Source organism: Crotalus tigris, unplaced genomic scaffold (genome assembly GCF_016545835.1).
Source record: "Crotalus tigris isolate CLP2741 ecotype Arizona unplaced genomic scaffold, ASM1654583v1 scf7180000017595.138313, whole genome shotgun sequence".
Lineage (NCBI taxonomy): Eukaryota > Metazoa > Chordata > Lepidosauria > Squamata > Viperidae > Crotalus > Crotalus tigris.
Genome location: NW_024096500.1, coordinates 42,148 through 56,828, shown reverse-complemented (window position 1 = coordinate 56,828; position 14,681 = coordinate 42,148). Strand labels below are relative to the sequence as shown.

The 14,681-nt window shown below is 48.8% G+C and overlaps 1 long non-coding RNA gene across 1 annotated transcript; it reads left to right on the top strand.

The window, feature by feature from the left end:
- The first annotated feature begins 9,702 nt into the window (after nucleotides 1–9,702).
- Nucleotides 9,703–11,496, top strand: LOC120318178. Its single transcript, XR_005559432.1, has 3 exons — nucleotides 9,703–9,904; nucleotides 10,955–11,172; nucleotides 11,485–11,496. It is a non-coding gene; the product is annotated as an uncharacterized LOC120318178 (long non-coding RNA).
- The last annotated feature ends 3,185 nt before the right edge of the window (nucleotides 11,497–14,681 follow it).

Genomic DNA, 14,681 nt, shown 5'->3' with positions numbered 1-14,681 from the left:
AAATGGTGACCCCGACGTGATACAAGTTTCTGAGCACGTCTCCTCTTACTCACTCAGCGGAAGAGCTTACTGCAACTCAGGGCCGGTCGTCAGAGCTAGACGAAGCACCCTCCCAAAACATTACCGTGAGTATGGGGACAGGATTCTCTAAGCCTCAGGTTGCGACCTCCCAGAACTTAGGGAATTGACCAAGTCATCAATAATTGTTTTGAAAAACAATGGGAAAAATTTGCCCCTTCCCACTAAAGGGGATTTGATCCTCCTCTTTAAATATGTATATCTAAATCGCCTTGCATAGCCCGAAGGAGGATCCCTAAAAATGTCTGTGTGGGTTAAATTAGGGAAGTATTTTCATGAATGACCAGGATGTGTAAAACTGTGACTGTTAACTGTTTCAAATCCAAAGGAAAAAGAATTTTAAAGTCTGCTAGAAATTCTGCTTAAAATAAGCTACAAAAAGGAAAAACCTCACTCTGTTTGTCTGGCCAACAAACAGAGTGAAGAAAAAGAAATGTGTTTGTTTGTTTGTTTGTTTTTCTTTCTCTCTGTGTACGCTCAAGAACAGCCTTAAGTTACCAGGAGGGATTCTTTTAAGTTTATCTGTTGGAAAAGTTTCATTTGCATTTACTGTATGTGTTTTATCTATCCTTTTCCTGAAAAATGTGTGTCTATCTACAAGAGCCTTTTGAAACTCAAGTCTGCTTGAGCCTTTTGAAACTCAAGTCTGCTTGTGTGGGGAAATAATTTTTTAAAGTTACTTTTCGTATCCTATCACTTATTGGTGAAACTACTATGAAACTTTTCTGAAACAAATAAGCATTTTCTAATCTCTAAAATGATGTGGTCTATTTTAGAATAAATGTTCTCCTACCCTTGGCAAGTTGCACACCTTAAAATATTAGGCTTTTAAAATTATTTGGAGTTTTCAGCATTTTCAAACTGCCTGCAAGCTACCCCCCTTCCAATTCTATTTCTGTCCTTTGTTCTCCATACCTTTTGTCTGCCTCTCTTGGTAGAGTCCGTCCAGAAAAGGGGGGGGGGAGACCTTGTTCTTGTATCTTTCAGCCCTGAAACCCTCTCCCAAGCCTTTGGAAGCAGAACACACAGACCCAGATGCTGCCTCCATCCATTTGAGCCATGGAATTGAGTTTGAATCCAGCCATCCACTAAAAAGCCACCATGCATCTTCCCAAGTCCTACCATTTCCCCAGATGCCTGTGAGAGCTGCAGAAGGAAGGTGGTGCCATGTGAAGCCTCAGAAGAGAAAATTAAGACTGTGGGGGGAGGGTGGAAACTCATTGTAAACCTTTCTTGCCCCATTTGTATTGTAACAAGCCAGTTGAATGTATTAATGGAGAGATGGCATTTGGGAATATGTGGCAGAACAAGTACTGAACACCTTGGACTTCTCTCTGGTGGGAGGGAAAACTTTTCCAGAATGTTTGTATTGCCTGTTTTGTAGAAATAGCTGCATATGCACACATACACCATTCACACCATTCAGAGTCTATCCCCTCCACCTACCTTTAGTAAAGTTCCTCAGGCTGATTTTTGCTCTATTGCACCAAAGCTTTGTGGGACCAACTTCCAACAGATAACAAGGGGGAGGGAACTAGGCCCCCTCAGGTGATTTGCAATTCATATGCCCTGACTAAGGAAGCAACAGGAAAAATCCCAAACTTATGCCCTGAATATTTTGCACTGTTGAGCTCAGATTTGAATTCCTAGAACTGATTATGTGCAATTTAAAGAAAATTTAATAGGCTGGCATATTGGACATTACAAACCTGGATGCACTGAATTAAGAGCTAAGGCAGGAAACAACCCTTGAAATTGGGCAGCCAGTGGTCATGTACTAAGGAAAACCATGGCTGTGAAGAATTTTGGGAGGTATGCAAACCTGACTGGAAGCTAAAGGTGACATCCAACATTTGAAAATGATTGGCACAGAATATTGGATACTATAAATTTCTTTTCCACCTAACAAAATTTTGCCCTGACTTTTAGACCTTTATGGGTGCAAGCTCCCCTTTTGGGAGCCACTAAAGGGATCTTTTTCTGCTGCCTCCATTAATGTCTTATTTTTCTTTTTCTTTTTTTTGCTTAACAGTTTAAAAGCTTGCCTACCAAGTCTCCCTGACCAGATCAATTTTAATGTCATACATTTACACACTTAAGTTAGCCCCCCCAGAAGGAAATATTAAAAAGGGCAGAAAAATATATTTTTCTTCAAAAGGACTTTTTAAAACCAAACCTGGCCCCAAATCTATCTCTCTGCCCCAAGCAAGAGCTAGGCCCATACAAATGCAAATGTAACACCATCAGAAAGTTGAAGCCAGAGCAATCAAGAAGACAAAAGAGAAGATCTGCATACCCCACCCAAACTCTAGGAGTCAGCCCCATCACCTGGGAAGCAGGATATGATAATAGAATTAAACCACAGATATCCAGGCCTAGACAAACACTCAGAAACAGCCTCAAGGTTCATGCAACAGGAACAGGAAACTATTCCAAACAAGGCTAGAGGGGGTATCCCCCCATGTGCTCTCTCTCTCTCTCTCTGACCTTCTCTCTCCTCTGCAATTTCCTGAAGAACCATCTTTCTGCAATAAACTGTTATCTTCAGGAACTGTCACCCACCAACAGGTCAATTTAGTAACTACACCTATCACTGCAGTTCAGTTACCCTTGCTAACCAAACCAGCCTTCACTTTGCCAAGTGAAGTCACTGAGGATCCACACTGAGGATGACTTCCTATAAAGCGCTACCTCCTTATTTTAAATAAAACAGAAAAGTAGGAGATGTTGGAATTATCTGGATTATCTGGCCTGTTAGGCTGAGTCATCAGCTGCAGTAGGCCAAGGTTTGAGGAAGTTAGCACGTGTAATATGCTAATATGCTGTGTCATAACAAATGTGGTTGGTGTAAGGTGGTCACCAGGTGCTTATAAACCCGCCTTCTGATAACACAATAAAAGTGATGCTTCGTCTTTGTTCGAGGCTCCCATCCCGAGGAAACCACGTGTACGTGTCTGTTCTTCAACACCCATGGGAGACCGCTGGGCGCGAGAAAACCCACATAAAAGGGATACCATCAGATGAAGAAATAATTAAAAAAATACTGGAATGCGCAGAGATGGACAGATTGACTATGAGACTGAAAGAAAAAGAAGAAACGGACTATTATCAAACCTGGGACTTATTTTACCATTGGATAGGGCAGGGGTAGGCAACCTTGACTTTTTTATGACTCGTGGACTTCAACTCCCAGAATTCCTGAGCCAGCATGGCTCAGCTTGGAAACCTCTCCCTTTCCCCTCAGCATGGCTGGCTCAGGAATTCTGGGAGTTGAAGTCCACAAGTCATAAAAGAGCCAAGGTTGCCTACCGCTGGCTTAGAGGAAAGAAGAAAGGATTAGTAATTAAATATATATATGCATGTAAACTCAGACAATACGTTGGTTGAAAAATTACTACTGTGTGTGTTCTGTTCTCGATGAAAAGGCATTGAGATGAAGCAGAGAAGCAAAACCAAGTCTTCTTTATTCAAAATCACCAACAGAACAACAAACAAAATGGCGCGCAGGCCTTTTATACTCTCCTTGCAACGACAGCATCAACCAATCATTGCAAGGCTAATCTCCTGCCTTGCGCATGTGCACAAGGCTGGAGACAGCCTGTCTTGTCCTAGGCAACCACGTGGTCTGCCCGGGCCTTCTGCAGCTTCCTGAGCCTGCTGAGTCATTCAGCAGGCCCAGAACATAACAGTGTGTATTGAAAAAATGAATAAAAAACTTCTATATATATGAAAAAAGAAGCAGAGTAGCAGTTTTACTTAGCAATCACTTTACGTAGCAATGCAGTGGCTGATCCCAGATGTGGTCACTAAATGAGAACTTCCTGCATTACTGGGCCCACCCTCCGAAACTTGCAGTGTCCTTGAAGTACACTTGAAATTGAAGTTCCATAACTCTCAGCCAGCACTGCCTTTGTGACTTGAGATCAATGTGATCTGATTTCAGTCCCGCGCTCCTGCATATAAAAGTGTCTAACTTGTACAAGTTGCCCACCAGACCCTCAATCTGGCCCTCTCCCTCGTGTCTACTCCCATTAAAGTGTGAGAGTGGTTGAGGATAACCATCTCCTGCACCCCAAAAGTGCTCTTCCTCATTCTCCTCATCCTCTGCACGGTCAACCATGTGGTGAAAAGGCTGCTGTGCTAACAGTAGGAAGTGAAGCAGGGGAGAATCCGATCTCAGAACTGGAGCTGCAGGATTCCGGCTAGATCCAGCAGAGGGCGCCTCAGGGTCGCTAAAGCTCTCTGTTATAACTGTAATGGCCCTACTATGTAGAATAGAATAGAATAGAATAGAATAGAATAGAATAGAATAGAATAGAATAGAATAGAATAGAATAGAATAGAATAGAATAGAACAGAAAAGAATAGAAAATAGAATAGAAAATAGAATAGAATAGAACAGAACAGAGTAGAGTAGAATAGAATATAGAATAGAACAGAGCAGAGCAGAGCAGAGCAGAGCAGAGCAGAACAAAACAGAACAGAATAGAGCTGGAAGGGACCTTGGAGGTCTTCTAGTCCAGCCCCCTGCTCAAGCAGGAGAACCTATGTACCATCTCAGACAAGTGACTGTCCAGCCTCTTCCCCAAAATCTCCAAAGATGGCGTTCCCACGATTTCTGGAGGCAAGCAGTTTCACTGGTTAATTGTCCTTACTGTTAGGAAGTTTCTCCTTAATTTCAGTTTGCTTCTCTCTTTGTTCAGTTTCCAACTATTGTGTCTTTTCCTGCCCTCTGGTGCTTTGGTGAATAACGTGACCCCCTCAAGTACTGGAATACTGCTATCATATCTCCCCTATTTCTTCTTTTCTTTAGACTAGCCAGACCCAAGTTCTGCAGCTGTTCTTCATATGTTTTAGTCTCCAGGCCTTTGATCATCTTAGTTGCTCTTGTCTGAATTTTTCCAACGCTCTCAACCTCTTTTTGTGATATGGTGACCACAATTGGCTGCAGTATTCCAGGCGTGGTCTTACTGGGGTTTTATAAAATGGTACTAGTACTTTGCATGATCTTGAGTCTATGTCTGTGTTTATACAATTGAAGATTGTATTAGCTTCTTTGGCTGCTGCTGCACACTGCTGGCTCACAGTCAAGTGATCGTCCACTAGGACTCCAAGGTCCCTCTCACAGTTCCTGTTTTTAAGCCCGGTCTCTCTAAATTCAGAACAGAATAACCAAATCATCTTGGAGGTCATTTAGTCCAACCACCTGCTCGTACAGGAAAGCCTATACCAGCGGTTCTCAACCTGTGGGTTGGGACCCCATTTGGGGTCGAATGACCATTTCACGGGGGTCGCCAAACAATGCAGTCCGCCATTTACCCCCCCTTTTCCTTAGCTGTGCTACTCCCTTTTATTGTATTGGCTTTTGAAAGCCAATAGAATAGACTCTCTTGAATAGAGTCCAATTCTATTGGCTTTCAAAAGCCAATAGGAATTGTCCAGGCTGTCTCTGCCCTGCTGAGCCCGCCAAAAGTCCCATTCTGCAAACGGTGCTGCACCAGTTGAGTAGTCCTCGACTTACGACCGGTTGGGGGTCACAGCATTAAAAAGGTTGAGAACCACTGCCCTATACCATTCTGGCTGTCCAAAAACTTTTCAAAAGTTCATTCACAACTTCTGAAGGCAAGCCGGGAAACACTGTCGGCAGCAAATGATCCGTGGGGGGGGGGGGGTGGAGAGGGAAAAACCGTTGGCAGCAAGCGATCCGTGGGGGGGAAGGGGGTGTTATGTATTCGGTTCTTAGGCAATTGAGGAAGGCACACGATGAACAAGTAATCTCTTTATTGAACTTCTCCTTACAAAGAAGCAAGCAGCAAGAGGCAGGGAGGCCTTTTAAAGAGTCCTAAACATGGACAATGTCAGCCAATAAGAAGCTGGCTGTTTTCGCGCCTTGCGCATGCGCACAAGGTTGGCGATAGCCAGTCTGGTCCCAGGCAGCTTTTGGTCTGCCCGGGACCATCTGCAACATTTCTGAGCCCGCTAAATGCTTCAGCAGGCTCAGGACACAACAGGGGGGTGCGGAGGGAAACACGGGGGAGGGGTATCAAGTGATCCGTGGGGGAGAGATGCGGAGGGAAACACGGGGGGGGGGGTATCCTCCTTCCCACCGCCCCACCTGCCAGAGGCCATCTGGATCTCCCCCAATCTTGCCCATCCCCCACAGGCATCCCTCTCCAGGAGCAACATTGGGGTGGCCACGCCCACCCAGTCTACCACGACCGTCATTGCCACGCCCACCCCGGCACCCATATTTGGTTTGCAGTTTGGGCACTCGGTCTCTAAAAGGGTTGCAACCACTGTGCTAAGGTGAGCTTACTGCGGAAGGACAAAGCGTTTGGAGGATTAACTTCCCTTGTAAAGAAACATGCAACGTGGTAAGTCCGGGGAGCTGCAGCATCTCCCTGGAAGAGCGGGCATCACTCGGGATACTGAGTCGTCCTCTCTGGCCGGGGTCGCCTGGGGGAGAAGGCAGGCAGGGAGGGGCTCTGAGTGCCCAAGATAGTTGGGGGGGGTCCGACCTGCCGCAGGCGGTGTGGGTGGGGATCTAGTCACGGGGAGAGGGACCTTCAGAAGGGGAAGCGGACCCCGAGCGGGTCCTTTGATGGCTCTACTGCACTTTGGATATGGTTTGAGTATCTTTCAATGATGCACCGCCCAGGGTCTTCCCCAAAGAAAATAAAGTCCACTGAAGCAGCTGAGTCTCCTCCGCCAGAAGCCACCTGCGGGTGGAGCCGGCTGTCAGTGGGGCTGGGCGTCCCCTTGGAGGGCTGCACCAGAGCCCAGCGAAGCCCGGATGGGAGCCTGGAGCGATGGGCGCTTAACGGGTGAGGGGGAGAGGGGGGAGAGGCGATCGGTGTGCCAGAACCCACGGGAGACGGAGGAAGTGGAGCGCTGCCCTGGGAGGCAGGCTGGCTGGGGGTTAGGCCGGGGATGGGGGGGGGGAGCGGCAGGTGCAAAAAGTAGCCCTCAAATCCTTCCAGGCCAACCTGCAGCTGATTCCCTCCAGTTTGGTGTCGAGCGATTTTTGCTTTTTCCGCGCAGTGCTGAAAACTTCGCAGGGAACTTTAGTTACGGGCTCCCTGATCCCTCCACCCTCCATTCCTCTTCTGTCCTCGGCTTCGCCTTCGGGCTGCATTTACAGAAGGGGCCACTGCTGCAGCCGCTCCATCTCCCTCTGCTTGGACTCTATTTCCGCACTAGCAAAAAGGGGAATGGCTGGCATGAAGGCGTGAATAACTGGTGCTATGGTTAGACCAGTGGTGGTGAACCTACGGCCCGCTTGCCACAGGTGGCAGGCAGACCCATCCCTGTGGGCACTCATGCCATCGCCCCAGAGGGAGGCTGGCCCGGGCTGCTCCCCCCCCCACTCCACGAGCACCACCGCTTTCGCTCCCAGCTCAAAGAAAGAGGTGTTCAGCTCAAGGGCCAGGGAGGGAATGGGGAAAAAGATTGCTCTTGCCACGATCTCTCTTCTGCTGGCCACCTGGAAGCCTGGCGGCATGGTTTTAGTGCAACAAGAGGACGAAATTTAGCAAAGTTTGGGCAGGGCAATCGTGTGGAAGGGGTGTGGGGAGGGAAACGCTGGGGACAGCAAGCCACCCATGGTGGGGGGTGAGGAGGGAAACGCGGGGGGGGGAGGCAGCAAGCGATCTGTGGATGGGGGTGTGGAGGGAAGTGCCGGGGGCAGCAAGCTATCCGTGTGGGGGGTGCAGAGGCCGTGGGGTGGTCACTGAGGGAGCTGCTACTCATGGATTAGGAGATGCTTGCTCATGGGGAGGAAAGCTATGGTAAATCTAGACAGCATACTGAAAAGCAGAGACATCACCCTGTCCACAATGTATGGCTGCAAAAGTTGGACCATAAGAAAAGCTGAGCGACAAAGAATTGAGGCCTTTGAACTATGGTGCTGGAAAAGACTCCAGCGAGTCCCCTGGACTGCAAGGCGATCAAACCGGTCAGTCCTAGAGGAGATCAACCCTGACTGCTCTTTAGAAGGCCAGATCCTGAAGTTGAAACTCAAGTACTTTGGCCACCTAATGAGAAGGAAGGACTCACTGGAGAAGAGCCTAATGCTGGGAAAGATTGAGGGCAATAGAAGAAGGGACGACAGAGACTGAGGTGGCTGGATGGAATCACTGAAGCAGTAGGAGTGAGCTTAAATGGACTCCAGAAGATGGTAGAGGACAGGAAGGCCTGGAGGAACGTTGTCCAGGGGTCACACTGTGTCTGACACGACTTTGCAACTGACAACAACAACATCTGTAGAATGCAATAAACAAATGAATTTATATTTTTTACTTTGTAACTATAGGAAACTTGTTAAAATATCAAATAATAGACTCAGGGTTATCATGGGGCAGATTGTATCAGAGCTATGTGAAGAAACCACTTTTCACAGTTGTTCAATTAAAAATTAAAAAAGAAAGATCCGGATGGAGAAAATCTGTAGTCATTGAGCCGTATTCTGTTCAAGAAAACTTGTGCTTTTTTGTCTTTATTAAGTTCACTGTTACCAAAACAACTAAGATTTCTAAATGATCACAGAACCTGAGTGTACCAAATGGTATTTGGACAAATAGAGGGTGTGTGTGTGTGTGTGTGTGTGTGTGTGAGAGAGAGAGAGAGAGAGAGAGAGAGAGAGAGAGAGAGCAAGAGCGAGAGAGAGCGATGAGAGAGAGAGAGAGAGAGAGAAGAGAGAGAGAGAGAGAGAGAGAGAGAGAGAGAGAGTGAAAGGCTGCTGTTGAGTACAGAAGCCCTCTTGGATTCAGACACAGTGTGCTACGTTCCTGGTCTGGGAATCCTAAGGGTGGATTCCCAAGGAGGGTGGAGAAGTTGGGGCAGATCCCCTCCCCTCCAGTGGGTAAACTGGGCTTTCACTCAGGAGCTCCTCCTTCGCTCCAGAGTTCTCCGGATCGGAGATGTGGCGTTAGTTAAAAGGAGGGGTAGGATTTTCAAAGAATCCCCCCAGAAAGGAGGGAGGCTTACTTGAATCCTGACTGATTTCTCAGTCCAAGGCCGAAATAGCTCCCAAACTGAATGTTGCTTACCCTGGTCAGAGAAAACTGAAGTGACGAGCAAGCAAAAATCCCCCTTGATCCGTCAGAAAACGATCACGAGACATTTGTGACAGCGCAAACCCTCCCCTCTCCGGAAGTTTGAGCAAAGCTGCCCCACGAAGCGCCGCGCCCAGTGAGTCCAGTGGCGGCTCCTTCCGCAGGCGTTTGTGTGTTTTTTTTTTTGACGGACTGGATTCCGCCGCTTAAATCTACTTTTTATTTCCTTTTGTGGCATTTAGAGACCCCCAAATAGATATCAGTCGCGGAAGGGCCAGCGGGCGGCGTGTCACGCGATCTTAAAACGCTTAAAACCGAATAAAAGTTACGATCCCTCAAGAAAAGATCCGCTCGGGGGCCGCTCCCGCCCTCCCCACGGCCCCCTCCCCCCCTTACCGTGACCCCCCCTCTAAAGTAGCAAATGGCGTTCGATTCCTTGGAGATTTTATAGAGCTGAATTTTAAAGAAAGGCTCGTAGTGTAACTTTATTCCTTAGCAGCCGAGAAAGCCTCGGGTCGCCCTGCTGGAGTCCAACGGAAGGGACGCCCACCAAACGCCCAAGGGGAGGAGCCGTCATTGCGGAACCGGAGATGGAGCCAATCGACGGAGGAGGAAGGCGTGAACGTCGGAATCGCCAGGACTGGGGGGGGGGGGAGAGGAGGGCGAGGATGACGGCACCTATTTAACCCGATGCGCGTCGTGCCGGCGGGATCTTGGTCCTCTGCGGGAGATTCGACGGTTTCAGTTCCGCGGAGAAGGAGCGATGCCGCGCGGTAAGCCGGCAGGAGGAGATGCGACGCGGGAGGCAGGGAAGGCAGCACCGCTCGGGAGGCAGGGAAGGCAGCACCGCTCGAGAGGCAGGGAAGGCAGCACCGCTCCTGCCGCCCTCGCCCGGGGGAGAAAGGGGGGCAGCGGGAGCCTTGGGGTGGCTGAAGAGGGGATCCGACGTGCCTGCGGGCGGTCAGGGAGAGGCGAGGGGGACCTTCGGAACGGGCCCCTGAGTGGAGGGTTTTATCGAGGCCTCGTTCTTTTGTACGGCTTTAGGTTCTTTTTTTCTTTCAGTTAGACCAGGGGTAGGCAACCTTGGCTCATTTATGACTCTGGACTTCAACTCCCAGAATTCCTGAGCCAGCATGGGTCAGCTTGGAATCTCTCCCTTTCCCCTCAGCATGGCTGGCTCAGGAATTCTGGCAGCTGAAGACCACGAGTCATAAAAGAGCCAAGGTTGCCTACCCCTGAATTAGACACTGCCCGGTCTCCCTAGGTCAGGGGTCTTCACACTTGGCCCTTTTATGACTTGTCGACTTCAACTCCCAGAATTCCTAAAGCATCGTGCCTGGCTGAGGAATTCTGGGAGTTGAAGTCCACGAGTCCTAAAAGAGCCAAGGTTGCCTACCCCTGGTGAATCAGGTGCGGGGTATCTAAATCCCACGAAGAGCATAAAATGTAGGCGGCGGCATCGAGCCCCGTCAAAACCCACCCGCGGAAGGAGCTGCCACGAGTCGTGGGGCTCGGCGCCTCCGTGGAGGGCTGTCCGGGACCCCGCGATTGTCCCCCACACCCTTCATCCTTCGGCTGCCCCGCCCTGGCTCTCTGGCTTCTCCTCTCGAAAGGGTCGCTGCTGGGGCCTCCTCCGCCCCCTCCCCACCCTCGTCTCCCGCTCGGCTCTCCCCTCTTAAACTTTCCCCGCAGTTGACCAGGGCTGTAGCGGGAAAGAGGGGGGGGAGGGAGGAACTCCCTCCCACCACAGTTGGTTTAACCAGGGAAGAAGCTGGCTAGTGGGAACCAGCTGGATTTTCCCCTTTCCGCCTTCCTCGCTGCAGCTCTTCTCCCCACCCATCTGAGATCGAGATCCCTTGAAAGGGAGAGGAGGAACAGCCCTCGGCTAAACTTCTCCGGAGGGACCTCTGGGATTTTGGATACATCCTCCTCTGGGATCAGCTGCGCAATTCCTCCTCTGTTGTTTCTGGCAGGACCAAGGAGGCTGCAGGGGGCCCTGCTTCTGGCTCTCCAGCCAGGACACACACCCCCCCCTTCGGAGGTCAGTTTGTGGGGGACCCAGGACTCCTTGGGCCTTTCCCTGTCTGGGCTCCCTGGGGGCTTGAAGGGGGACATGGGAGGGAGATTCTCTTGCTGCAAAGAGAGTTGGGGGAAGGGGAGTGTTTGGATGATGGTTTGGGAAGGGTGGGGTCTTCCCCGGCACATTCCCAAATTTACTCCAAAAGCGCCTTCCTTTCTTTACCTGCATTCATCTATTTTAGCATAAAGAAGTGAAAGGAAGCCTCTTGATATTGTGTGTGTGTGTATGTGTGTGTGTGTTTCTTTTCATCTCAGGTCAATTCTCCTCTTACAGGTCAAAAGGAAGCCCAGGTGTAATTGGGCCTTTCTCTAGTCTCAGGTCAGCCTCTGCCATCCCACTATTTGTCCCAGCACCATTCCTGGGAGGTCCTCAGTAATAACCTCTGGGAGAGAAACTGGATGGGAACCAAATGCCCCAACCCCCCCTCAGGAGCCCTGATGGTGGTCAAGTGTCTAAATTGACCTCTGTTGCTCTTGTAACTCAGGATGGATTCCAAATTGCAGCCTATCTTCAGATCCAGTTTGGGAATCCTGGGGTCCAAAGTAATTGGGAGAGAGAACTGGGGATCCTGCTCTGACATACACCCTTGTGAAGGAATTGCCTGCAGCCTGAAACGTGTGTGGGAGATGAAAATATAGCCCCCTCCTCATATAACAGGGTGAGGCTGGAGCCAACCTGAGATAGGCCCCACAGCAGTGATTTAAAGCTTTAACTTGAACTTTATATTGTTTCACAATAAGAACCTATTCTTTGTAATCTGCTGAGTTTTGTGCAATATGAAATTGCAAAATAGTTCCGTGTATATTTGGAACATGAGTATTGTAACCATGGGAAAAGAGGAACTGAAAGTAACAGATGGATAGAGATTTCAGATGTACACGGGTGAGTGTATGTGGAAACTGCTGGTCAGCACAAAAAAATAAGGAACTGATTTTGCAAGATAATGACTATCTCTGGTTGGTTGTTAGAAGAAAGGTATAAAAATGTTAGCTTAAGTCTGGCCATTGGCCTATAGCTGTCCTTTGGAATTTGCTATGCCATATGGCCCTCTTTGCAATGGATTATTAGTGTAAGTGATGTTGTGTTGTTATGGTTGTTATGTTTCAATTTTTTTTTTCTGGTTTTCCCAGTTGCAATGTATGGCTGTGAAAGTTGGACCATAAGAAAGGCTGAGCGACAAAGAATTGAGGCCTTTGAACTATGGTGCTGGAGAAGACTCCTGCGAGTCCCCTGGTCTGCAAGGCATTCAAACTGGTCAGTCCTAGAGGAGATCAACTCTGACTGCTCTTTAGAAGGCCACATCCTGAAGTTGAAACTCAAGTACTTTGGCCACTTAATGAGAAGGAAGGACTCACTGGAGAAGAGCCTAATGCTGGGAAAGATTGAGGCAACAGAAGAAGGGGACGACAGAGAATGAGGTGGCTGGATGGAGTCACTGAAACAGTAGGCATGAGCTTAAATGGACTCCAGAAGATGGTAGAGGACAGGAAGGCCTGGAGGAACGTTGTCCATGGGGTCACGATGAGTCGGACACGACTTCATAACTAACAACAAATTATTAGCAAAATAAACCTCTGAATTTTAAGGTAAGAATTATTGTTTTGTGCTGCTGTCTCTTATCTTTTTCATTGGGTTTTTCCATGACACATGTATGGGGGAGGGTCTGGGCAGCTCCTTCTCCTTGCACAGAAGCCCCCTGGGATCTTGGGGTGGGGGTGGGGTGGGATGCCGCAGGTGTCAGAGAATACAGAAAGAATGCTAGATAATAATCCATAGTCAAGGGAACAATCAAAAGGTTAAAAAAAGAGAGATCTGGGTACCCTGAGTCCCTGGAGAATATTAGCTGTCCACATTGAGGGTACTTTGTGGGGCAGCTTTCCTCAAATTCTGGGAGGGTTCAGCTGTCACAACTGTCTCCTGACCGTTTCTTCACAGATCAAGGAGGATCTTTGCTTCCTTGGAACTTCAATTTTCTCTGGCAAGGGTGAGTAAATGTGAGTTTGGGAGATATTTTTGGATTGGAGTGAGAATCAGTCAGGATTCAGGAAAACCTCACTCCTTTCAGTGGGCCTGCTCAATGTGGGGTTCTTTGAAAATGGAAACCTCCCTTTTGAAATGAACATCTCTGATCTGGAGATAGCTGAAGAATGAGGGGCGAGTTGACAAGTGACAGCCCATTTGCCTCGCTGTAGCTGGAAGAGGATCTGTCCCAAATTCTTTTCCCTCCTGCCTGGGGAATCCTCCCTCCAGCTCAGCATCCTCTCCTGGTCTTCAGCTTTGTGTTCTGGAGTACCCAATGCTACCGCTTGCCAATCCATATCAGATTTCCCAAGGATATATTGTGAGCACCCATAATTCCCTCCAATCAATTTCCCTTATATATTAGAAGGCTATTCCCATACCAAGAGATGGGGGGGCATTTTAAATTCAGTTCAGTTTAAATCCTAAACCAGTTTTCAGCAGTTGCTCCTTTAAGAGCAAACCGATACATTTGTCTCCAGAAGAAAGCAATTCTCCAAATAGTAAGACAGTGGTTCTCAACCTGTGGGTCGGGACCCCATTTGGGGTCGAACGACCATTTCACGGGGGTCGCCAAACAACGCAGTCCGCCATTTTTCCCCCCTTTCCTTAGCTGTGCTACTCCCTTTTATTCTATTGGCTTTTGAAAGCCAATAGAATAGACTCTCTTGAATAGAGTCTAATTCTATTGGCTTTCAAAAGCCAATAGGAATTGTCCAGGCTGTCTCTGCCCTGCTGAGCCCGCCAAAAGTCCCATTCTGCAAACGGTGCTGCACCAGTTGAGTAGTCCTTGACTTACGACCGGTTGAGTAGTCCTCAACTTACGACCGGTTGGGGGTCGCGGCATTAAAAAGGTTGAGAACCACTGTAGTAAGAGATTCGGACAGGTTCTGAATTTCTGCCGATTTCTTAAGACATTGCCAGATCCCCGACGTGCCCCTCCCCCTCATCCTGAGCTCCCAGAATGAAACCCCCTCCTCACCTGCTCCTTTCCCGGCTCTTCCCTCTGGGCTTGGCTCAGCCGGAAGCCTTTCCTGGGAACAGCTCTGGGCTCCTCTCTCCCTTGCTGTCCCTCGCCTGGCTTGTCCCTCGCTTGGTTTGCTTCCGTCTCTGTCTCCGCAGGGCAGCAGGGCCAACAACTGCTCCAGCACCACCAGTTCCAGCATCTCCGCAGCCACTCGTGGCACAAGCTCCCAAGGCCTCAGCCTCTTGGCAACAGAGACTGCACAAGGGGCGTCTGATATGAGGGGATAGAAGAGGCACCCCATAAATTTGCAAACAACCCCAACAACTTTAAACAAGGCTTTAGGTTTAGAGACAGACTCAAGATTCAGAAGCATCTGGACAGAGTCAAACCCCAGGCCCTATGCAACAAAATGCAATTGATCAGAAAAATAAGGTTTTTGCACTCAGGCAAGAAAAAAACAGAGGTGTAGACTAGGTGGCGTCTG